This window comes from Xenopus laevis, chromosome 3L (genome assembly GCF_017654675.1).
Source record: "Xenopus laevis strain J_2021 chromosome 3L, Xenopus_laevis_v10.1, whole genome shotgun sequence".
Taxonomy (NCBI): domain Eukaryota; kingdom Metazoa; phylum Chordata; class Amphibia; order Anura; family Pipidae; genus Xenopus; species Xenopus laevis.
Window position 1 is genome coordinate 13,020,654 of NC_054375.1, and position 26,606 is coordinate 13,047,259.

At 41.9% G+C, this 26,606-nt stretch overlaps 1 protein-coding gene across 6 annotated transcripts in view; it reads left to right on the forward strand.

Moving 5' to 3' along the window:
- Nucleotides 1-26,606, forward strand: part of LOC121400994 (WD repeat-containing protein 91-like) — a 1,149,255-nt gene that overhangs the window by 981,469 nt on the left and 141,180 nt on the right. Inside the window, exons 18-19 of one of the 6 annotated variants that reach the window (XR_005966015.1) lie at nucleotides 18,421-18,543; nucleotides 25,698-25,798. The exons of 2 other annotated variants lie outside the window; for them this stretch is intronic. The gene's annotated coding sequence lies outside the window, so the exon portion shown is untranslated. Of the gene's footprint in view, nucleotides 1-18,420; nucleotides 18,792-19,516; nucleotides 19,913-25,697; nucleotides 25,799-26,606 lie in introns of those variants that run through there. 3 more of the 6 variants (XR_005966013.1, XR_005966014.1, XR_005966012.1) reach the window with 3 other exon arrangements.

The following is a 26,606-nucleotide window of genomic DNA, read 5'->3' on the forward strand; positions in this document are numbered from 1 at the left end:
ATAAAGGTAACTGACCAATTGTGTCATTTAATACTGTGGGGGGACTGCTCAAATGGGCAGGTGTGGGGCAGAGTGGGAAAGAGGTTTTGTTAAAGGTTTGTATGGTTTTATATCTGTGCAGGGGGTTGTTAGAATGGGTTCTGATCTGGGAATTCATTGATTAATATGTATGTGATGGGGCTAAAATACACAGGGTTAATATCTGTGCAGGGGGTTGTTAGAATGGTTTCTGCTCTGGGAATTCATTGGTTAATATGTAAGTGATGGGGCTAAAATACACAGGGTTAATATATATGCAGGGGGTTGTTAGAATGGTTTCTGCTCTGGGAATTCATTGGTTAATATGTATGTGATGGGGCTAAAATACACAGGGTTAATATCTGTGCAGGGGGTTGTTAGAATGGTTTCTGCTCTGGGAATTCATTGGTTAATATGTAAGTGATGGGGCTAAAATACACAAGGAGCAAAAGACACAGATATGAGGAGACCCTACTTACTATATTATACTACAATATCACTTTATTCCACAGTACATAATGTAACAGTATTATATGGGTGCTGGGTGGGTTACAAGAAACATATACAATAGTTTCTCCAAAAATGCCACAGGTGTATCTCAGTCACATTGTATTTAGCACAGTCAGTGGTGCAGCAGTTTGTGTAAGTGGAAAGGACCAAAATTCCCCTTAAAAGGGGTGTCACTGCCTCTTAAAGTGCCTCACTGAGCCGACAGCGAATCACAGGACCCAATACACTAGTCTGACACCCCCCTGCCAAAATACATCCCAGCACCCACACACTGTACCCCCATATACTTAAGTGGTAAAGTGCCCCCTATGTAATAGCACCATCTCAATTCACTCCACACCTTATTTGTCTGCCCCCCTATGAACGCAAGTGGGAAGTACCAATAGTTTTTGGCTGTGCCCCTTGTATGTGCCGCACAAATACCCCCCTGCAGTTGGTCAGGTTTTGCCAGGACAAAAGGTTGAACTCAATGAATGTGGGTTTTTTCCAACCAAAGCTGCTGTGATTCATACAAATCATTTTACAGAAATGCAGGGGGGACTCTATAGAGGGAGATGAGCCTGCAACTGTTGGGGTGCCCAGGAATTATATGGGGCTGATTGAGACTTTAGGGGATCCAACAATCTGATTGGGGGGCTCAATAACTAGTGTTCCCCTGCTGAAAAATTCATGTAGGAGATTCTCATATAATTCAGTACAAAGATCCCAATATAAACATATACATTATAATAACTGCTTCATATAAACCCCTCCACTTACTACTGATTTTTATCTGTTTTCTGTTAGTGCTGGGGTATTACAACTACTACTAATAGCACCTTCTTTACTTACTATACCTGCTATCCCACAGCCACATTCCCTTCTCACAGACTATTATCCACTGTTACTATAGGCACCATCTCTCCCTACTATACCTGCTATCCCACAGTTACACTCCCTTCCCAGAGACTATTATTTCACTGTTACTATAGACAACATCTCTCCCTACTATACCTGCTATCCCACAGTCACACTCCCTTCCCAGATTCTCTGTGTACAGGAGAGAGAGTAGGGGGTTGTGTACAAGAGGGAGAGTGGGGGTTTTGTACAGGAGGGAGAGTGGGGGTTGAGTATAGGAGGGAGAGTAGGGGGTTGTGTATAGGAGAAGGTTGAGGGGGGGTGTATAGGTGAGGGGTGAATAGGAGGTGGGGGTGTATAGGTAGGGGGCCGGGAGGTCTAGCCATGATCCAGGGTGTAGAACCGACTGCCGTTTCTAGGAGTCAGGAAGGAATTTTTACCTTCAGTGCAGATTGGCCCCCATAGCACTCTAGGGTTTTTCTCCTTCCTCTGGATCATCCACTGTTAGGGAGGCCCAAATATAAATTGCCTATTAATTGTAATAAATCCTGTGCTCACCGCCAGGTTTCTCCATAAATATGTCTCTGTGTTTTTCTTTAATCCCTATGGTGAATATTGAGGGAAGGGGCTCCTGTGCCTCGTTCTACTAAAGATGACTGAGCGGTTGTGTGAGGGTAAAACTGGGTGGTGGTGCTGATACAGAGGATTAGTTGAAGAAGGGAATGGGTTAATATCTCTGCAGGGTTAATTGATTAATATGTACATGACGGGGCTGAAAGACATAGGGACACATACTGATCTCTAATGATTGGAGGGAACTAGAATATTGCTTTACTCCATAGGCCACAATGTAACAGCATTTCCATTCAAGTCCAAGGCCCCTTTCTTAACACTGGAATTCCATCCACTTCCCACCAGCCTATTGTCACTATACCAGACATTTAGTATATGAAGGAGCTTGATATTGGCCAATGACTAAGCTGGATTTGTTTTTTGGGTACCACTTTCTCCAGGTTATGAGACGTCCTTTTGGGGTGGGGGGTTCCTGCTAAAGCGATTGAGTTAAAAACATTGGTGGCCTGGGGCACTAAGAGTTGAAAACATTGGTGGCCTGGGGCCCTAAGAGTTAAAAACATTGTGGCCTGGGGCCCTAAGAGTTGAAAACATTGGTGGCCTGGGGCCCTAAGAGTTAAAAACATTGGTGGCCTGGGGCCCTAAGAGTTAAAAACATTGGTGGCCTGGGGCCCTAAGAGTTAAAAACATTGGTGGCCTGGGGTCCTAAGAGTTAAAAACATTGGTGGCCTGGGGCCCTAAGAGTTAAAAACATTGGTGGCCTGGGGTCCTAAGAGTTAAAAACATTGGTGGCCTGGGGCCCTAAGAGTTGAATGAATGAATGAATGAATGAAGGATGAAATCCTGGAGAAACGCACAGAAACCTTTTAATGGAAAGTAAAAGATTCTTTAAAAAAGTGTAAAAAAATAAGAGGAAACTGCAAGAGTGAAAAAGGGAAAGAAGAAAATATTTAGTGGAGTATAAAAAACAAATTGGCCAACAGGAGCAGTTTGAGCAGGAACAGCGAGGCTTTAGCACAAGTCGATAGATGAAGGGAAGAAAATAAAGGGGCAGGTAACAAGCGGAGAGGCTTCTGTGTTTGTCATTTAAAGGTGGGACTTTTCTCCGTGGCTTTGTGCAATCCTTCCTGAGAGGCTGCCACACACACACATACATTTCTGGATTCTTATCTGCTGCTTGTCACATGAATTAAACATACAGTAGCACAAAACTATTTACTGCCGGCGGAGCAGAGCCGGGGAACCTCGGGCAGATCGACTAATCTCTCAAAAATTTCCCTCACCCTCCTGTTATCCCAACAAAGGGGCCTCGGGAACCCCTCGTAAGTTCATGCGAATCACCTGCTTATCCACTCGTCCATTAAAGGGGTTGTTCAGCTTTCAGTTAACTTTTAGTAGGTTATAGAATGGTGAATTCTACGCAACTTTTCAATTGGTCTTCATTATTTACTTTTTATTGTTTTTTATTTACCTTTTTTCTGATTTTTTCCAGTTTTCAAATGGGGGTCACTGACCCCATCAAAATAAAAGTGCTCCGTAAAGCTACAAATGCTCTTTTTTATTACTCCTCTTTGTATTCAGCCCCTCCCCTATTTATATCCCAGTCTCCTATTCAAATACATGATTATTCAAAGAGCTGCTGAATAAAACGTTAAACAACTCAAAAACCACAAATACAAAATTAAAAACCAAGGGCAAAACCTCAGAATATCACTCTCAAGATCATACTAAAAGTTAACTCAAAGGTGAACAACCCCTTTAAGTTAACTTTTAGTATGATATTTTGGTTTCCATTTTTTATTATTCGTGGTTTTGAGTTATTTAGCTTTTCATTCAGCAGTTCTCCAGTTTGCAGTTTCCAATATTTGGTTGCTAGGGTTCTTATTACCCTAGCATTGACTTGAATAAGAGACTGGAGTATGAAAGGCAGAGGCCTAAATAGAAAGATGAATAATAAAAAGTCGGAATAACAATAATTTGTTGCCTTACTGAGCATTGGTTTTAGATGGGGTCAGTGACCCCCATTTGAAATCTGAAAAGAGTCAGAAGAAGGCAAATATTAAAAAAAAAACTTATGAAAAATAAATAACGAAGACCGAAAGATGTGTAGAATCGGCCATTTAATAAAATACTAAAATTAACTTAAAGGTGAACCACCTCTTTAATATAATGGCCCCACCCTGGGGTAGAGTCCTGTGAGGAAACAAATTTTGAAACCCGGACCTGTAACCCACACCCACATTTTTACCTACCTGACCCGCAACTGCCTGATCTGCAAACTGATCCGTGACTCGCTGACCACCATAAAGCAGGAAGTGTCATTGCTGGAAACGGGAAGTGACGACATCAGAAGTGGGCAACGCAGGAAAATTTTTTTTAAAAAACTTTGATAAGATCCACAACTTGACCTGCAAACCCTCAGACTCCCAACCTGCATCTGAAAGTCCTTCCTACAACCTACAGGGCTCTACCCTGGGGTACTCAGACTGCCCTGCCTGGGAGCACAGGGAAAATGGCACCAATCAGCTCTCCAACACTTGGATGCTCCATTGGGGCATTTACCAATTTTTTTTTACCAATTTTAATATTCTGTCCTTTAAAAAAGATCAGGGCAGATAGACTAAATTTTTAAAAAGTTCCCTCGCCCTCCTGTTATCCCAACAAAGGGGCCTCATAAGCCCTAATGGAGGAGCGGCTGTGATTGAGTGGCATTGCACCCCTGGCCAGGGTCGGACTGGGGGGCCCGGGGCTGCTGTCTGAGGGCCCCCCTCCGTCCTCCCTTTCTGAGCCGGCACACTGCGCTGCGGGCAATACAGGAAGAAGGTGCGCAACAGTTTTTGCCCTTCGTCGGGCAGTCACTGCAGGAAAAAGGTGCCGATCTGGGCCGGCGGGCCCACCGGGTTTTTTCCCCAGTGTCTCAGCGGCCCAGTCCGACACTGCCCCTGGCACTACAACATAGGCAGCCTAAGCTTAATGATACTTACAAGGGATTAGCCATGAGAATCTCCTTGCACTTATCTAACATACACATTACAGGGCCATTTTGGCAGCAGCAGTTCTAGGGGGCGCACAAATTGGACAGGACATATTTGTAGCTGGTACTGCCCAAGCCCAGTGTAAGGGGCGCATGTCTGCTTAATCTGAAGTAGGATTTGGGGTGGGATAAAGGAAAGTAAAATAATACTATGGGTGTTATTGGGTAGATCCCCTCCAGTAACCCAATATTGAAACCTATTGTCCCTTGGCCAGGGTGCCATGAACCAATCCATGTTGTGCACCCAGGTGTCCCTTACGTAGGCTTGGGTTGGGTTCCATGAGCAGGGACTCCAGGGAGCAGAGCTTTCCTTGGGGAGTCGGAAAATGGGGGCAGCTGCCCTGGGTCCTGGGCATGACAAGGTCAGTGGGTAGTTCATGCCAACGGCACAATCTCCTGGTTATCGACTTGTCCATTAAATGGGCTGTTCATCTTTAAAGAGGTGGTTCATCTTTCAGTTAACTTTTAGTATGTTATAGAATGGCCAATTCTACGCAACTTTTTAATTGGTCTTCAAAATGTAATTTTTATTGGTTTTTTTTTCTGATTCTTTCCAGTTTTCAAATGGGAGTCACTGACCCCATCTAAAAACAAATGCTCCGTAAAGCTACAAATGATCTATTATTGCTCTTTTTTATCACTCCTCTTTCTATTGAGCCCCTCCTAATCATATCCCAGTCTCTTATTCAAATAAGCCAATGGTTACTAGGGTAATTTGGACCCTAGCAACCAGATTTTGGAAACTGCAAACTGGAGAGCTGCTGAATAAAAAGCTGCTGAATAACTCAAAAACCACAAATAAAAAATGAAAGCCGGGGGGAATGGCCAGCGCGTGCATGTAACCACACTCGTATCTTAACTGCTCCTGCTTCGGTGCCAAACGAAGGTGGAAAAACAGCAGTCCCAGGGTGCCCTAAAGTGCAGAAAATCAACAACCGCTGGCATATCTAGAAGAAGAACTAAGCAGCAGCCCCTGCAACTTACCTCATTCTATGGATCTCAGCCGAAAGCGCCGCTCTTGGAGGATTGCCAAGATGGCGCCCAGTCCTCATCGGGTGCATCCTCACCAGCGCGACACGGAGCTGAAAGAGCGCAACAATCAGATAAATACGAGGAGGGGACACAGGGCTTAACAGAGACACATTTAAAAGCACTGCTTACAAAACTCAGGGAAGATATTTGCTCAGACACAAAACCAACTGTGCAAGACTTAAAAACAGAGTTACAGGTCATAGCTGAGCGCACAGACCGTGTTGAAACAAAAATGGTGGAACTGGTTGAGGCGCATAACACAATGGCAGACACATTGAATACTCGGGATGCCGAGATCGATAGACTGCAAAATAAGATAGCAGACATAGAGGATCGATCAAGAAGAAATAACGTGAGGCCCAGGGGGTACCAGAAGAGATCCTGCAGGCTCAACTAAGCCAATATGCCCAAGAGCTTATATTAAAGGCACTCCCAGAGACCCCCACGGATCACCTTATCATCGATAGGATCCACAGGGTCCCTGAACCCAGAAATGCACCAAGTGAAGCACCCAGAGATGTGATCCTCAGAATCCATTTCTATCACATAAAAGAGGACCTGATGCTCTTTACCAGACAACACAAAAATATCCCACAGCTGTTCCAAAAAATACAAGTCTATGCAGAACTATCAGCAGCAACTTTGGCTAAGAGACACCAGTTAGCAGTGATAACTCAGGCCCTACGCCAGAATGATATACAGTACAAATGGGGGGACCAACACAACTGATTGTTCAGTGGCACCACAAAAATGATCTCCACTGCAGCGGAAGGAAAAGCAGCATTAACACAATGGAATATCCCAGTAGAAACACAACACAAACCACATGAGCCGCATGGAAGCGCCTGCACGTGGAAGAAGAGTGGATCAAAGACATAGGGAACCTTAACCTCCCACCACCACTATAATGACCTTCAACCCTGGGTCACTTACCTGGATTAATGTTCCCAGGCACCGGAAAAGAACAACTAAGATCTCAACAACAGAAGATCTAAACACCCCCCAATTCTTTTCTCTGCTACTGCTAGACTGTGTGCCCAGATAAGGCATGTATGCAAAAAGAGAATGGCCTAACCAAACGGCCAAAATGTACATATGTTTATAATGGTTTTGTTTACTTCTCTTTCCTCTCTCTTCTGCTCTACCCCTTCAATCCTACCCAGGAGACTGACATGACAAATGAGTAAACATCAGTTCCAGCTGCTGAGGAACCAGCCAAATGTACACACTATAGCACAACAACAAGTTCCAATGGGTCTCAAATGTTTTAGTATGAATGTGAAGGGCTTAAACACACCCCACAAACATCCATTGACCTTAGCAGAGTGCAAAAGGCAAAATGTAGATATTCATTTGGATTTTCGAACAAAAGATCAAAGCTCGATTGGTAATAAGCAATACAAAATGATAGCAGCGGCAACATCGAAAGCAGAAAAAAAAGAAGTGTAGCCATTCTGGCTAGAAGATCCCTAAAGGGATACTGTCATGGGAAAACATGTTTTTTTAAAAAAACACATCAGTTAATAGTGCTACTCCAGCAGAATTCTGCACTGAAATCCAATTCTCAAAAGAGCAAACAGATTTCATTATATTAAATTTTGAAATCTGACATGGGGCTAGACATATTGTCAGTTTCCCAGCTGCCCCCAGTCATGTGACTTGTGCCTGCACTTTAGGATGGAACTACTTTCTGGCAGGCTGTTATCTCTCCTACTTAATGTAACTGAATCAGTCTCAGTGGGACCTGGCTTTTACTATTGAGTGTTGTTCTTAGATCTACCAGGCAGCTGTTATCTTGTGTTAGGGAGCTGCTATCTGGTTACCTCCCCATTGTTCTGTTGTTAGGCTGCTGGGGGAGGGGTGATTTCACTCCAATTTGCAGTAAAGCAGTAAAGAGTGACTGAAGTTTATCAGAGCACAAGTCACATGAATGGGGTCAGCTGGGAAACTGACAATATGTCTAGCCCCATGTCAGATTTCAAAACTGAATATAAAAAAATCTGTTTGCTCTTTTGAAAAATGGATTTCAGTGCAGAATTCTGCTGGAGTAGCACTATTAACTGATTTATTTTGAAAAAAACATGTTTTCCCATGACAATATCCCTTTAAATATAACAAGTGTACAACATTTGGCTGACTCCAAGGGCAGATGTTTAATTGTAATTTGTAATGTAAACCAACAACAATATACCCTGGTGAATCTGTACTCTCCAAACACTACTCAGAATCTTTTCTTAAAACAAGCCCTGGATCAAGTACAAAGTCTCAAACAGGGTATTGTCATTATAGGTGGTGACTTTAATAATGTACCAGACCTGGAAATGGACAGAACCCCGCAGGCAGCTCTATTACCCCCACGATAACGTAAAACAGTAACGAAAAAATCTCTTAAGTTTTACTAAACTCCTAGCGCAATACAACTTATATGATATTTGGAGAGTCCATAATCCTACCATGAAGGACTTTACCTATTACTCAGCTCATCAAAAATCATATACGAGAATTGACCTATTCCTGATCTATCCCCAAACACTTAAGCAAACTCCTAAATGTGAAATCAAAAACACAACATGGACAGACAACTCACTAGTCGCATTTATACTACAGGAAAAACATCAGTTTACCACTAGACCCCTGTGGAGACTAAATGACACGCTTCTTACAGATAAAAACACCAAATTCACTAAGATTCGTAGTTGCGCCAGGCGTAACTTCGCCGCACTTCGCCACACTTCACCAGGCGTAGTTTCGCCAGCGCTTCGCAAATTCACTAAAATCCGAAGTTGCGCTCAGGGGTAGCGTAAGGTTGCGAAGTTGCGCTAGCGTTGATTCGCTAAGTAAAGCGAAGTTACGCTAGCGAAGGCTAATTTGCATACGGCGCGAAATTCAAATTTCAATGGAGGAATACGTATCAGCACTACAAATGCCTAGAAAACCTTCAAATCATCAAATAAAAATTTTATTTTGCCCTACACATGTGCCCACTGTTTAGGTAAGTTGCCATGAGTCAGGAAATGTAGGGGGGAAGGAGGGGAGCCCCAAAAAATTTTTCGATCTTTTCAGCCTATCACCCATAATGTAGAAACACTACTACGTTTTTTGAAACAATCCCTATCTACTCTATTGCGCTTCGCCAGGTCTGAGTGGCGAAGGAAGTCTAGCGTAAAAGGTAGCGTTCAGTACACTGCGCGCGTTAGTGAATTTGCGTAGTTACGTCGCTAGCGAAACTTCGCCAGGCGTAAGGGTGCGAAGTAACACTAGCGAAACTACGCCAGCGTTCGTTAGTGAATTTGCGCAGTAACGAAAATGACAAACGCTAGCGAAGTAACGCTAGCATTCGGCGCTTAGTGAATTTGCCCCCATGGATCAATTAGTATTACGGATTTCTTTCCCTCAATGATAGCACTAACGGGCCAGACCTATAACCTCTGGTGTGACCATAAGGCCATGCGGTAGAGGGCAACTGATCAGTATTGCTGCCTATAAAGCCAAACTAGCTAGAGCTAAGCCAAGAACAACTACTAAATAAAATAAATGCAGTTGGAACAACTCAAAGCACACGCACCCTCTTCAAGATATTATAGGCCAGTTAATGGACCAAAAGAAGAGCTAAATCTTATTGCTAAGGCCAGATGCCAAAGTCAACTTACTAAACACAAGAGTAAAACTATGCATGGGAATTAGAGCAACTGGGCCATTCATAAAGCAATTGGTTTCAACACACATTACAGCAGTAGCTAGGGGAAAATTTAACCGGCTCTGTTTGGGAAAAAAGAATAGGGCGAAAAATATTAATTAGTGACTTTATTATAACCAGATCATATGAGAAGAAAGTGGAAAAAGGATTAGAAGATGCTGATTTTAAATAGATGGATTTTTAAAAGAAGAGCTTCAAAACACATTGCACTTGGATGCAGAGTAAGAATAGGGTCTGCTAGTTCAAAAACGAATGGGATATTACAAGATTTAGATTGTAAGGATCTGCAAACTTCATATGGAAAACAAGCGGTTGCATCTATTTACCTTCTGTAGAAAGTCCACTGTGCCCTAATGAAGTTTCCTCAGGTCAGCAGGGAAAGCCCGGCACACTGCAAATCTCTTTGCCAGTCAGACTGACACTCTGCAGCTCACTTTACCGGGCTCTGTTTGGGAGAAAGATAAGGAAAAATATAAATTAGTGACTTTACTATACCCAGATCAGATAAGAAGAAAGTTTGTAAAAGGATTAGAAAACTGGATTTTTCCTAGTGGATTTTAAAAAAAGAGCTTCAAACACATTGCACTGGATGAGGAGTAAGAATATGGTCTGTAGTTCAAAACGAATGGGATATTACAAGATGGATTGTAAGGCTCTGCCAAACATCTATTGGAGAAACAAGGGTTTGCATCTATTTTACCTTCTCTAGAAGGTCCACTGCTGCCCTAATGAAGTTTCCTCAGGTCAGCAGGGAAAGCCCGGCACACTGCAAATCTCTTTGCCAGTCAGACTGACACTCTGCAGCTCACTTTAACCGGGCTCTGTTTGGAAAAAGATAGGGAAAAATATAAATTAGTGACTTTATTATAACCAGATCAAATAAGAAGAAAGTTTGGAAAAGGATTAGAAAACGGATTTTTTCCTAGTGGATTTAAAAGGAGAACTTCAAACACATTGCACTGGACGAGGAGTAAGGATATGGTCTGCTAGTTCAAAATGGAATGGCGATATACAAGTAGGATTGTAGGCTCTGCAAACATCTATTTGCGAGAAACAAGGGTTGCATCTATTTACCTCTGTAGAAGGTCCACTGTGCCCTAATGAAGTTTCCTCAGGTCAGCAGGGAAAGCCCGGCACACTGCAAATCTCTTTGCCAGTCAGACTGACACTCTGCAGCTCACTTTACCGGGCTCCTGTTTGGGAAAAAGAGTAGGGAAAAATATAAATTAGTGACTTTATTATAAACCAGATCATATTGAGAAGAAAATTCGAAAAAGTTTTGTGTGTGGCTGAGCTATCCACAGAAGAGGAGAAGCCATATGGATTTAAGGGTATATATTAATATGTTGTAATGAACTTCTTGTATATGAGTGATATCTCTAAAGTGAGCACCAACCATTTGTGTTGTCTGGTTTGCTGCAGCCATTAATGTGGATACAGTCTTAGGTTCTTGTAGTAACATGGATGTTCTTTAAAGTGGGTGTGGTTGAAAAACAGTGAGTGGCCAACACTCACTTCCATTATTGGCTCTCCTTCACACAATCCAGATAAATTCTGGCCCTTGTTACCACAGTGTAAATGGCCCGAAGGCACAGTAATAGTGTAGACCAAAGAGGAGACCAGACCAGGTTCGAGGTACAAAAAGGGTTTATCCAAAGAATCGTCAAAATACAGGCAAAAGATCAGACCAGGCAGAAGACTACAAAATCGAAGAACAGGCAGGAATCGGGTACACAAGAATCAAATAGATAATAACACCCAGGAACTCAGTAGCAGGAACCTATAGTTGGGCAAGGATTGGCAGGGGAAGTATGTTTAAATAGTCTCTGAGTTGGCGCCAAATTTTGACGCGCTTGCGTCAGACGCAGACGCCAGCGTCCTCACGTTGACGTCTCGACGCCGGCGCCCGATTCTGACGCCGGCGTCCGTTCCGTCGCGACGACCAATCCTGGAGTGGGAACAAGGTGAGGTCATAGACCTGTGCCCAGCAGGAGCCATGTGGTGAGGCAGGCGGTCGCCATCTTGGACGCCATCTTGGACGCCATCTTGAAGACCAGAAGTAGATTCCATTACACACAGAAATTGGACAGAATTGTCCTAAAGTAATGTTACAATTTCCCACTTGCTACAGTACACCTGAATTAATATTAGCCATACCACAAACATGTTTATAAACCTCAGCTGTGGTTGCGATCTGGTGGTGAAATGGGCCACGGCAAATCTGAAAACAAAATTCTACATATTTCATCAGTCATGTGAAATAAATTGTATTAAATATGCATTCGACAGCATGGGCAACATTTCTATAATACATTTATTTGAGAAAACTGGATCCTTTAGGAAAAACTTGAAAGAAAAGCTCTTGACCTTGGTGTCATTGGAGGGATTAAAAAACTAGTGATCAGCTTCTGTATTGGTTTTGGGGTTCATGCAGTTATGGCTGCAGGGCATATTTTGTACCAGGGTGCAAGGCTACCATATCCTATTACTTATGGTGTATATCTTTAAAGGTGTTAAGTAGTTTATAACTTAAAGTGGGTTGTACAACATATGTAACTATCAAACTGCAAAGCTACACTAACAAAATGTAACAAACAACAATGCAAGCACAAAACTATGATACAATCACAAAAATCAAATCCAATCAGGCAAACTAATAACATAACAAAATATCCAATCAGACAATATGGTTAGCTGTCAGAATACAAAGTAAAATGATAAAATGAAGAACTAAAAAAAGAATACATTTGTTTTTGTGTATGCATGTGTGTGTGTGTATCTAAGGAAAAAAGCGTGTGAATGTGTGTATAGGTGTATGTGTGTAAATATGTGCAAAAAGTGTGCAAAAATAAAAACTCTAAGCTTAGTAAAATGTTCAGTGTATGTGTGTAAATGCATGTATGTGTCTGTGTGTGTAAATGCATTTTGCATTGTCTGCCATGGAGACAATGGAGTGAAATGATGTTTGTATTAATCAGAGTATTGACCTCTTCTTCTTTTCCCTAAAGGTTACTGATGTTGATAAAGGAATATATAATTATGATCACCATAAGCTTGACCTTGATGTAGTATGGTGACTTGACAATTTTAAAGGTCTGGCCTTGGGCTTGTACAGATTCCCAAAACATAATCGCCAGCATTTCTAGCCTATTTCTTTGCTCATCTTTAGTTCTCCTTTAAGACTTCTAATTACATACCCTGAATATTTCTAAGGAGCATTAAGAATAGCTTATAGTTTCAATTAGCTCAACCTCAGGACAGGATAATAAAATGTTTTGTTATATAAAGTCTGGTTGCTAGGGTCAAAATTACCCTAGCAACTATTCACTGACTTGAATAAGTGACTGGAATACAAATAGGAGATGGCCTGAAGAGAATGATGATTAATACAAATTACCAATGTCAATAAATGTATAGCTTTAGCGTATTTGCTTTTTAGATGGGGTCAGTGAAAAGTTGCTTAGAATTTGCTATAACATAGTAAAAGTTAACTAAAAGGTGAACCACCCCTTCAAGATGCTATAGGTAAAAAACTAGAAGTCAATAAATCACAAAAGAACAATTTGAAACTAGGTGGTGTCGTTTCTGAAGAAACCACAAGAAGTTGGCTTTGAAACGCAAGAGGTGTTGGGGCCAGTCGCCCCTGGTGCATAGAGAGTACACAAAGTTGGTAGAATCTGGTTTAAAACTGTGAAAATTGAAGCAGATCAAATTTTACCATTAAAATCAATCCAAAAACCTGATTGGCTGTTTTTGGCTCCACCCACTTTTAAAATTTGAATCCCAGTCCCCCTGTGACCGAATGTGCCAAGTTTGATGTCCCTGCCATTAACTGTGAAAGAATGGCAGCAACTTATATATTGACATTGATTAGCAATAGGTAACATTTGATTGGCTGTTTTAGGCTCCACCCAGTTTTCCGAATTTTAACCCCAGTCACCCAGTCATGGTCTGTACCAAGTTTGGGGCCTCTGGCTTTAAAACTGTGAGAATGGCAGTATTTGAAACTTTTACATTGAAGTCAATAGGTAAAATCTGATTGGCTGTTATTGGCTCCGCCCACTTTTCCTAAATTTTGACCACAGTCACCCAGTGAGTAATTGTGCTGAGTTTGGGACACTTGGCATGGACGCCGTAATAATAGCAGCAATTTGGCGTTTTTCATTAAGGTCAATGGCTGAAATACGATTGGCTGTTGTTGCCCCACCCCTTTTTTTTCCTAATTCTGAACCAGAGTCACCAAGTGACTAACACTTTAAGGTTTCGGAATCATGACATTTAACATGTAAAAATGGCAGCAATTTTATGTTTTTCTATTGAAAATCAATGAATGACATTTGATTGGTTGTTGGTGGCTCCACCCACTTTTCCTAACTTTGAAGTGCAAACACCCAGTGACCACATTTGTGATATTCGAGGTCCATGACATCAATAACGTGCAAATGGCAGCAATTTTAATTTTTCCCATTGAAATCATCAAAGAAATCTGATTGGTTGTTTTTGGCTCCACCCACTTTTCCAAATTTTGATCCCGGTCCTCCAGTGACCAACTGTGCCAAGTTTGAGGACCCTCCCATGAAGAATCTAAGAGCGGCGACAGTTTTAACTTTTCCCATTGAAACAAATGGCTAATATTTGATTGGCTGTGGTAGACTCCGCCCACTTTTCCAAATTCTAACCCCAGTGACCCATGGTGCCAAGTTTTGGGTCTCTGGCTTTAACACTGTGGGAATGACAGTGTTTGACATTTTCTCATTGAAGTCAATAGGGAAAATCTGATTGGCTGTTTGTTGCTCCGCCCACTTTTTGGAGTCCCCAAAATGTGACAGAACTCTTCAGGTTGACCCCATGACTAAGTGACCCAAGTTTGGTGAGTGTAACTTTAATGTTGTACGAGTGGCAAAAGTTTCACATTTTACAATGAAAGTCTATGGGAAAAAATGGGGTCTTTGGGGGGCCGCCACAGGGCCACGGAGGGTGGGATTGCTTAACAGAGCACAAGCAACCTATTCGGGTATGAGCCCAACAAGTGTGCAAAGTTTCATCATTGTACTCCTAAAACTCTGGGAGGAGTAGCGTTTAGAAAATTGCTAAAATTTCATTGGCTCTTGGTAGCTATTATTTTGGATATTATTATTTGGATAATAATAGAGTCTATAAGAGATGGCCTTTCCGTAATTCAAAGCTTTCTGGATAGCGGCTTTCCAGATAATGGATCCCATACCTGTACTATTCTTTCAATATCTGTTCAGCATGACACCTAATTCCTTTATGGCAGCTCATCATGACCTAGTTCACAATTGTCCATAATCATTCATACAATGTCATTGTTGCACATTAGTTATGTCACAATAGGAAAGCTGCATTTGTTTGTACTTTCTCTTAGGTGTGTTTATAGCATATTGTTTCATTGTGAGTGAGACAGGCTTTTACAAGATAGACAATTAGGTTCTACAGACACTTGGAAAAGAGATTTGATCAATGTACCTTCACTGGAGGGTCCATAGTGCCTGGATTTCCTTTGAATTTCAATCTTTCTTTACCTCAGAATTCAAGGTCTGACACAATGCAGATCTCTTTGTCAGTTAAACTGACGCTCTGCAGCTCACTTTGCCAGGCTCTGTTTGGGAGAGCCTGGTAAAAGTTCAGCTTCTGCAGAATCTGTATGCAACAATTCTACCAACCCCTATTGGGCCATTTCTGCCCCACCTGCCCCTCCAATACAATAAGATTGCCCTATTTTTCATTTTGTTCTTACCTCTTAGTGAAGAAAACACCTTCAGTTATTCTGAGCCAGCCCAACTGTCAAAGGGTCCCTAACATCCTAGAAGCTGACTGAAGCCAGTTCATTCCAGTCAACAGGAAGTGAGTTTGATTGACAGCTGTTCAGTCAGCTGGCAGCACTTTATGACATCATAGTCACCTACAGTCCCTAACATCCTAGAAGCTGACTGAAGCCAGTTCATTCCAGTCAACAGCAAGTGAGTTTGATTGACAGCTGTTCAGTCAGCTGGCAGCACTTTATGACATCATAGTCACCTACAGTGACTAGGACATTGTAGTCTTTATATAGGAAGCAATTTTTGTGAAATGGCATAGAGCCCAGAATGCTCAGCACCTACACTTAGATACAGTTATAACTAGTAAGATAATCAGATCTCTTGGAAATTGCAGCTTAAGGGCTCTTCCTCCAATTCCTGCCTGAATCACAAAATGGAGGGGGATGTGGGGGATTTCAATTGGCAAGTCAACTCCCTCCCTTACTTTGTTCCATGTAAAAATGAAAGATTCTGGAACTTAACAGTATTCATTTAGATTGGTTGGTATGATCCAAATTATCCTTGCGCTGATTTCAATAAGAGACTGGAATATGAATAGGGGAGGTTTTGAACAGAAAAAAGGAGTAATAAAAAGTATCAATAACAATAAATGTGTAGCCTTACAGAGCATGTGTATATTAGGAAGGGTCAATAACCCCCATTCAAAAGCAAGAAGAAGAGGAGTCAGAAGAACAAGACAAATAGTTTAAAAAAAAGGTCAATTGCAAAATTGCTTAGATTTGGTATAACATACTACAGGTATGGGATCCTTTATTCAGAAAGCTCAGAATTAAGGAAAGGCTGTCTCCCATAGACAGGGTCAGACTGGGGGGCCCCAGGTGTGTGCGCACTGCACTGCCCCCCAGCCAGCGTCACGTGCGACCCTGCCCATAGACTTCATTTTATCCAAAAAATCCACATTTTTCAAAATGATTTCCTTTTTGTCTGTAATAATAAAACAGTAACTTGAACTTGAGCCAAACTAAGATGGAAGCTAAACCAGCCTATTGGTTTTATTTAATGTTTACATGATTTTCTGGTAGACTTAAGGCATGAAGATCCAAATTACAGAAAGATCAGTAATCTGGAAAACCAGACTTTGTTGTATTTATGCGCCATAAGCTCACAATATTACAGCGGTGGCACTCTAACATGACACTTGATTACTCTTTTCAACAAGAGTTACAACAATGTATATATGGAATGATAAATGGAACAGTAAACCAACAGGAAGAGGAGTGGGTAGTAAGTAAAAGAGACACAGTACAAGCAGGAGAAGAGTGTGATAGAATAGAAACTAAAGGGGCAGAATGGGTAGTGGAGATATAGTGGCAGAATAAGGAATGAAAAAGGGGAAGCAGGATTGGAAGAGAAGCTAAACTGTAAAAAGGGAAGAAATAGAAGTATTGGAAAATAGGTAGAATGGCCTTCATTCTTTCTCTCTTGTTCTTATTGTGGGAGCTGTTACTGAGTCTTTAATGAAATGCTTGGAGGGCAGACGGTGCCATAAAATGTAAAAAGGAGTGTAATTTTGTTATTTAGGAGTGTTTTTGTGGTGTTTTGCAGAGTGACACAGTTACAATGCACAGTGGTCCTACAGTCATATGTGGGTAATCTGGGCTAAAGGGAATGCCAAAGGGAAGTTACATAAAACTTACTTTGTGCATTTTGTTGGGGGTCAAGCTTCACTTTTGCCTTAGTCAGTTCTGCTCAACCATATACATTGTAAGGTGTGGCGGCATGTTAGGGCCCCTGGGCTTAGGCTCTCTGGTGGGCCCCAGGCACCCTGCCCGATTGCCAGCAGTCACTTAGACAGAGCGAGGGGCATGCACTTTTCACCTACCCAGCCCTAAAGCCCTGTGCCAAAAAGCAAAACTCAATCTAGGGAGCTCCTCCAAAATGGTTTCAATTGGGCCTGCAGTTGGTAAGACTGGCCCTGGGTCTATCTGTATATGTAACTGAGAAGTACAATCTATTCATAAGATCCATCTAATTAAAGGATTTTGCGAATAAGCAGATATTTTCCTGCTCAGTGACAAAATAAATCAAATAAATAATTTTTTGTAATATGTAGCAAGTAAAAATATGAGCATTTTAGTAAGTGGCAAAAAAAGTACTTACAGTGTATACCCCTGCTTCCAAATCAGAAGCCCGTAGTAATGATTTTTCCATGTTCTCTATACTCAGGGCCATTTTAAGGCTTTGGTGGGCCCTGGGCAAAGATGTAATTGGTGGGCCCACCAAAAGTGCTGCATGCAGCGCAAGAAAAAAGAAAGACAATAACAACAACCCCAGCTGTGCCAGTATACTCACTGTAGAGATGGCCAATAAGCACTCTATTATCACGGATAATCAGTCAGGATAGCAAATTCAGAAACAGGTAGCAAAAGCTCAGGAAACCACAGGATATGATCCTATAACGGGCCCTGGCTACAGGTCTGAATGGGCCTTAAATAGGGATCCAATTGGCGCCAAAACATGCGCAATTTCGCGCCGTTGCGCACTGGCGCAATCACCCCAGCACCTTTAAGAGGCGCACCGTGCGCGCCCTAGTAATCCAAGATGGCGCCGGCAAGGGCAGGATAGGAGCGGCGCAGCTGGCGTCCACGCCAAGGACGCGGAGTGGACCCCGCTGCCCACTAGACCACCAGGGTAAGTTTCTTACAGTGTGTTTGAAAATGACATTATTGCTGCTGAGCAAGGGGAGATTTGTGCCGCTAGAAAGCTTTACTTATTCACTGCCTGGGAGCAGAGGGACAGCGTATATTCTATACATTACCATTAGCTGATGAGACTATGAAACTGCTCTTACTGCTATAAAGAACTTTTCTGTGCCAAGAGTAAATGTGGTTGCTGAAAGATATAAATTCTAGTAAAAAGGTCCATCTTTTCTCTTTAAGGAATACTAAAGTGATGCCTAAAACGTTCGAATATCTGAATCTGACTCACATTATATCGACTGTTCATTATGCCAGAAGGGAAACACTACTTGGAAGCACAAGAACGTTTCTGGAACTTAAAAAGTAAAGCAAATCTTGGTTTTTTTATTTACGTTTTCTACATTATTATCAAGTACATATTGTCATCAGGAACAAAACGACACTTTATTCTGGTTTCAGTAGCCAATTATATTGTGCCCCCCACACTATCCATTTAAATGACCGTACAGCAGAGGATGTGTACAAACATACTGATATATGTGAGTAATTGTGTGTGTGTATAGGCAGGTGCATATATCTGTTGTTCAGAAATCATTGTTGCCTATTTCCCAAATTTAAGCAAAACCAGCCCTACTCATTCTGTAATGAACACTATAGTAGCAATGTGAATCATTTCCCCTGAAACAAAAGAGAAAGCTCAAGCACACTCACACACACTCACTCACACACACTCACACACACTCACTCACACACACACATTCACACACACACTCACACACACTCACACACACTCACTCACACACACACACACACTCGTGCTCTGAAGGGAATTAGAACCACATTGAAACACGTAATGAAGTTATGAAGCCAATTCCCTTTCAAAAAGACAACATAATCCATAAATGACGGTCTTTATCGGCCTTTTAACACACAGTTTCTCCTGTGCTGCTCTAATCACTCTCTGCTTTATTTGCAAACACCTAATTATCTGCACACAGACCAGAGGACCTGGTTTTTTCTCACTTATATACATGTGAAAAGATGTAAGTAATGTGTCTAGATGTACAACTCTAGTGGTAGCACGTGGCTTAATGTAATGACAACGGAGAAGTGATGAATTTCAGTCATAAGCTCCCAATACCAGTGTGTATTTATTCACTTTTAGTTCAGCCAATGGCTGTCCTGTAACATATAGATCTATCTATCTATCTATCTATCTATCTATCTATCGCTATCTATCATCTATCTATCTGTCTGTCTGTCTGTCTATTTAAAACAATAACTATAGAAATAAATGATCAACCTATACACCTTTCAATATCTCTTTTTATCCTAGGAAAATGCATCTGTCAATCGTCTATCACCTATTTGTCTGCCCTATTTATCTGTCTCTCAAACTAAAATATATATAAAAATCTATATCGTGTCAGTCAGTGCATGTCACAGCCCAAGTTACTGACAGTGAGAGGTAAGATGATTAAGAAACATGAAATATGGAATAATCTACGCTCTGACATTCACCCCTTGAAGGTTCAGACATATTATAGCTGATCATTTAACCATTGAGGGCTCACCGTTTGCTAACGAATTCAGCTTTATAGAGGTAACCGCTCCAAAGAATTGTGTTTAGAAATAATTACAGCAAATTGTATTTTTTTTTCATGACTGTGACATGTAATTAGTTTATGTCATATAACATTTTTGTTAACCTTTAGATTTCCTGTATATTTAGTGAAAGATAGAAATGATCCTAAAGCTTCAGTGGTTATATAAAGTCACATTTACAAACATCTACATATATTTCCCATGACGTTTTAAAAGTAACTAAAATACAATATAAAAAAAAAGAAAGAGATAATAAATAATCGGTATTATAGATAAACAATAATTCCTATTGCCTGCGACATCATTGTCCTAGCTCAGTGCCCACTGGGAATGTTATTCAAATGACAGGGAAATAAGTGGATGAAATATCACTACTGGTCAGTGAAGAGATGGGCAAATTGCCAGGGCCGGATTTACATAGCGGGTGCCCCTAGACCCACTGCCATTCGTCGCCCCTGTCCCCTCCCCTTTATTCGTGCAAATTTTTATCATCTGGACCAGAGCAATGGGGATTGGCACATGGGAAATTTAAAACATAATTGTATCTCCAGCGCATCCCCAGTGTTTTTGAACCAATGTGGGTGTGATTGGGCAGCATGCCGCCCCCCGAAAATCCTGTCGCCCTAGGCCCGAGCCTAAGTGATGTTTCCACAAATCCGGGCCTGCAAATTGCACAATGTATTGAGACGTATGTGGGAAAAACCCTGCTGGAATTCCGTAGAAGAATCCATGAACATGTGGGGGATGTTAAACATAAACGAAATATCTCAGTAGCGGTGCATAACAATGAATTTCACAATGGCAATATTAAGGCAATGAAGTTTATTGCATTGGAACAATTAAAAGAAACCTCTAGTATAGGGGATGTAAATAAAAAATAGTTGTGAGCGGAAGCCAAATGGATCTATGCTATGAACAGCAAATCCCCCAATGGCCTCAATGAAGGTTTTACCGTTTCACCGTTTCTATAAAAATATGCCTTTAGAGAATATTACTCTCAGTATCCTAATGGAATGAAAACTTCTATTTTAGGGATTATTATACTTCCCGTATTTACTAACAAAATTGCTGTATTTGGATCAAGATGGCACAATGTATCTATTTAAAAGAATATTGCCACACTGATTAGATGTGCACATGCCCTTCGGCAGTTTAAGCAAAGGTTCAGCGCAGGTTACGCATGCGCACTTTGATGTGGCCCACGCTGGACCGAACACAATGGCATTTCCGCGAATGATGTCGGAGAAGCGGAACTGCCACCTGTAGCTATGCCGGTAAGACGGTATTTAAACAGGAAAGCCACGACCGGAATTCACTTGGAAGCCGTTCACGCAGAGAAACGCGTAGGGCTAGACGGCATAGGTGGACGATGGTGAGAGTAGCTCCTATTGCTCCCAACGTAGACAGGCAGATTGCACCAAATGGGAATGAAAGGGAGGGGGGCAGCCCACTGTGGCTTGTAACTGGCCGACTTTAAAAAGGCTTTTCTACTATCGAGACTATACTCTCATACTAACAGAGCCTCACCTAGGGTCCACCTATTGCACTTTTTAGTTATATGGTTTTTATGGAGACAGTCCAGCACTGCGCATTTAAACGCAGTGGGTTTGGTTTTTTGATTGTTGTTTGTGAAATTATTCACGGTTGTTGCGCCATATACTGTTTTTAAAATATAAATCAATTAAAAGTTAATTTTTAATGGCGTATGCTTCGTCAGCCTTTAATTATGTCACAGAAGCAGGTGTTCTGAACTGGTTTGCTGGGGGTGGGGCTATTATGCTCAGGTCTACTGGGTGTTCTGCCCGACTCCTATTGTTTCTAATTTAATTGATAAATTGCACAATGTGCAGCACCAGGATGAAAGCAATTGGGCTAAAACAGTTACATTCTGGGGGATGAAACTGCGGGAACAGAGTCGCACTCAGACTGATTGACAGCGGCAACGTCAGCAGTTGGGGGAGACTTTTTTTTTAGAGAAGATCAAGGAAAACTTTCCATGGGATCTGGGAATGTCTCCTCTCTCTTGTGTGGAACGAGAGATCGGGATACAACTAGGGTTGCTACCTTTTCTGGAAAAAAATAGCGGCCTATAAATTTTTTCCCTATTAATAACATTGGGATCATCCCTCGTTTTTAGTGGCCAGGTGGCAACCTCTAGATGCAACAGGCACTGTGGAAAGGAAGGCTGATCCTTGTGCCTAAATCTACTCACAGCATTGGCCACTTCCCTCTGCCCACAACTCCCTACCCAGGACACACACGGCCTGAAACAGTGGATCATCTTCACTGAAAACTGCAAGTCGGGGAACCCAGCTGCACCCACCAGCAAATGCTGCTCCCCCGCTCTTGGATACACTTTTAACAAAGAGATAAGGGGACGTTCTTAGAGCCTGGAGTCTGTTTAACCACTGTAAGTTGCCCTTTTATTCGACACTCTCTTCTGTGTGAAGGGAAACAGGGGCCAGGAGGGGAAGAGAGAATAAGCTGCAGATTTATATCACATACACCCAAGGAATAGAGGCTGGTGCCAGTTACCCAGCACCCAAGTCATCTTGCTCCCTCTTGTCAAACTATTCACTGATTTTTTTTTAGACATTCCAATGAACAAGCATATCATTTTCTCCATTACATCACAATATTAAAAATATTTTTTGTCCTTGCAGCAAATAACGAAATTTCAGTTGTGAGAAAAGGTAGGAGTTGAGAGGCCAATGAGGGCTGCAGCAACAAGGATTGAGGGGTCAGAATATTGCTCTTTATTTGCCTTTTCCTTTTCAGAGCCTATTCCTAATCAACACACCCAACAGAGCAAAGGGACTTATCTGCCTATTTAGTCTACAGTCGCAGACTCAATTCTAAGCACCACTTTCACTGACAGATCTCCCCCCCCCACCTTAAGGTGAAGGCCTAAGTTTATATCAGAGTCAGCGCTGTGCGTTATTACTAATGGAGGAATAGGCTAGACACCTCTCTATAACTACTCCCATCACCCACTGACTCCCAGCATCCCCTGACTGTCTGGCCTCTGGCTGAACAACCCTGACCCCTTATTCTATAGCAATGACATTAATAATAACAGAAAAGTAATAATACAATGTTATACTATATTTAGTATTATTAGTAATATATGTAGCAGGATTGCTTTGGATGCAACCGTGTTTATACTACTGATTTCGGGGGATTTTAACCGCACGCTACGAATTCTTTTTTAACTAATTAAATTGCGACCCAAGGAATTCAGGCTTGATGGCCTTTACCGGCCGCAGGGGTTTAAAACAGATAAATATTCTTGAATTCTATGTGTTTAGCTAATGTGCATTTACTTTTGGTTTTTATGGGCACTGGTAGTTTTACAAATAGTTTTACATCGTTGCCTGTTTGAAACATTTCATTTGTTTTTAAAAAGAAACAATTGAAACCAAAAATATTTAGCACAACACTTTGTTTTATTCAGAGTTGATTCGATTATTCAGTGTTATGTAGAAATCATCCGCCTCATCCGATATAAACACAAGGGGAATGTACATTTGAAATCCTTCACTAGAGGGAATTCACAGCGTTTCTTGTTTGTTTCGTTTGAGCGTTGGGTGAGCTTTTTGACACTAGATAAACGGCACAGCTATGATACACCCTAAGAAACTCCACTCTGTAAATAGAAATATTTTCTCTTACCTAAAGAGAGCAGCATAAAATAATATACACACACGTCACTCACAGAGGCACTCGCTCACTATTTCATTCTTATAAATATATATACACACTCACTGGCTCTCATCTCTTCCATTTGTTGGCCTAGAGAAATTGAAAATACAAGAGAGTGAGTTAAGGTGGCCATAGACGCAAAGATCCGCTCGTTTGGCGACATCACCAAATAAGCGGATCTTTCCCCGATATGACATTAACGAGTATGACTATATCAGGGGTAATCTGAACGTTCGGTCGTATGTGCGAACGATCCGATTACGATGCGCAATGGGCTCCGGCAGGATCGGTCGGGTTAAAATCAAACCTGTCCGATCGACCAAACGACCGATCTCCGCCGGATGAAAGATGTTGGCACTCTCTACACAAGATCCGAAAATCATACGAATCCTTGATTCGTACGATAGGATCTGCGCGTCAGCTTTAGAGTGAAAGGGAGGGAGAGAGAGGGTTCAGTTTATTAGTACAGAGGTTGTGAATACATGGACATCAAGCTAAGGAAGAATTAAAAAGTGGTGAGTTTTTAACTTTTAGAAGGAAAAATGAGGAAAGTTCTGTTTTCCAGTGAATGTTGATAAACTAAAAACCCTTACAAGTCTAGACATTACACCAGGGAGGGCGACTTTATGAAAAAAGGACAGTTTTAAGAAAGGTTGAAACAGACCCTTTTTTTAAACTTTTTACAGAATATTTTCCCCATGAGTGGAGTGAAAGATCGTTGTGTGCTGGGTCGGTGAGATGTGGGTCGGTGAGATGTAGGGTGTTCTGGGGTCTCTCATTCTCCAAGGATAACAGGACACTTTGCTCATATGAGCATCTACCTACGGCCCCCATGTTACTCCAAATTGGTGCTTATAGTAACAGTAGGGAGACATGGTGTCTATAGTAACAGTTGATAATAGTCTCTGGGAAGGGAGTGTGACTGTGGGATAGCAGGTATAGTAGGGAGAGATGGTGCCTATAGTAACAGTGGATAATAATCTCTGGGAAGGGAGTGTGACTGTGGGATAGCAGGTATAGTAGGGAGAGATGGTGCCTATAGTAACAGTGGATAATAATCTCTGGGAAGGGAGTGTGACTGTGGGATAGCAGGTATAGTAGGGAGAGATGGTGTCTATAGTAACAGTGGGATAATAGTCTCTGGAAGGGAGTGTGACTGTGGGATAGCAGGTATAGTAGGGAGAGATGGTGCCTATAGTAACAGTGGATAATAGTCTCTGGGAAGGGAGTGTGACTGTGGGATAGCAGAGTACTGTATGAGGGGAGAGTACGGTTTGAGTGGATAGTACTGCATGAGGGGAGAGTGCAGTACAAGGGGAGAGTACTGTATGAGGAAAGAGTACAGATGAGTTGAAGGTACAGATGATGGGAGAGTACTGTATGAGGGGAGAGTGCAGTACGAGGGGAGAGTACTGTGTATTAAAGTGTAGGATATTGTGTGTTTACCTTGTGTGCGAGAATTCAAATGCCAACGTCAAGGCTGGTGGTTTAAAATCAGACCTAGCAACCCTGCCTGATGCGTTGAGGGGAGAGTAATGTATGATGGAAGAGTACAGATGAGGGGAGAGTAATGTATGATGGAAGAGTACAGATGAGGGGAGAGTACTGAATGAGCGAAGAGTATTGTATGAGGGGAGAGTACAGTTTGAGGGGAGAGTACTCGACACCCTTAAGCTAATGCAGCATAAAGAGGAATCACACAAATAAAAACTTGTTGTCCTTAATGGAAAGCAATCAGGCGAGAGCAAAAGGGGGTTAGAGATAGGGCTGCCGAGAGAGAGAGAAGTGGGTACTTATGGCCTCCCACTGAGAGGGCATTGCTGTCAGGAGCACCTGATGGCTCACCGCTCCTCTACTGCGCCGCGTCCAAGATGGCGACACCCATAGCCGCCACGTGGAAAACGACATCAGCCTAGTGACGCCGGCGTGCAGACGTGTCGCTCCTGGTGCCAAAATTCTAAATCAAACGACGGAGAGGTCACGGGTTCAATGCCCGATTGTAGGATTTGGTTACTTCATTCCTGGCTGTTCCTATTTTTCTACCCCAGGGTGGAGGCCCTGCAGGGTGTTGGGTACCCCCCAAATAAGCAGCGAACCTGTAGGTTATAGGAAGGACTTTCAGACGCAGGTTGGGGGTCTGAGGGTTTGCAGGTCAAGTTGTGGATCTTGAAAAGTTATATTCCTTTAAAAATTTATTTTTTTCTGCCTAGCCCCCTTCTGATGACGTCAATTCTGGTTTCCAGCAACGGCACTTCCTGCTTTATGGTGGTCAGCGTGTGGCGGATCAGTTTGCAGATCAGGCAGTTGCGGGTCAGGTAGGTAAAAATGTGGGTGTGGGTGCGGTTACTCTACCGTAAGGTGGGGCCTTCATATTAAAGTGGTGGTTCACCTTCAAGTTAACGTTTAGTATGTTATAGAACAAACAATTCTAAGCAACTTTTCAATTGGTCTTCATTATTTATTTTTTTAAAGTCTTTTTTTTATTATTTGCCTTCTTCTGATGCTTTCCAGATATCAAATGGGGGGTCACTGACCCCATCTAAAAACAAATGCTCAGTATTGTTATTGTTACTTTTTATTACCCCTCTTTCTATCCAGGCCTCTCCTATTCATATTCCAGTCTCTTAATGAAATCAATGTGTGGTTGCTAGGGGAATTTGGACCCTAGCAACCAGATTGTGGAAACTGCAAACTGGAGAGCTGCTGAATAAAAAGCTAAATGACTCTAAAACCACTAATAATAAAAAGTGAAAACCAATGTATCATACCAAAAGTTAACCTAAAGTGGTTGTTCACCTTTTGAATTTTCATATGATGTTTAGAGGGATATTCTGAGACAATTTGCCATTGGTTTTTATTTGTGTTTTTTGAGTTATTCAGCAGCTTTTTATTCAGCAGCTCTCCAGTTTGCAGTTTCCAAAATCTGATTGCTAGGGTCCAAATTGCCCTAGCAACCATTGACTTATTTGAATAAGAGACTGGGATATGAATAGGGGAGGGGGCTGGATACAAAGAGGAGTGATAAAAAAGAGCAATAATAACTCATTTGTAGCTTTAATGAGCACTTGTTTTTAGATGCGGTCAGTGACCCCCATTTGAAAACCGGAAAGAAACAAAAA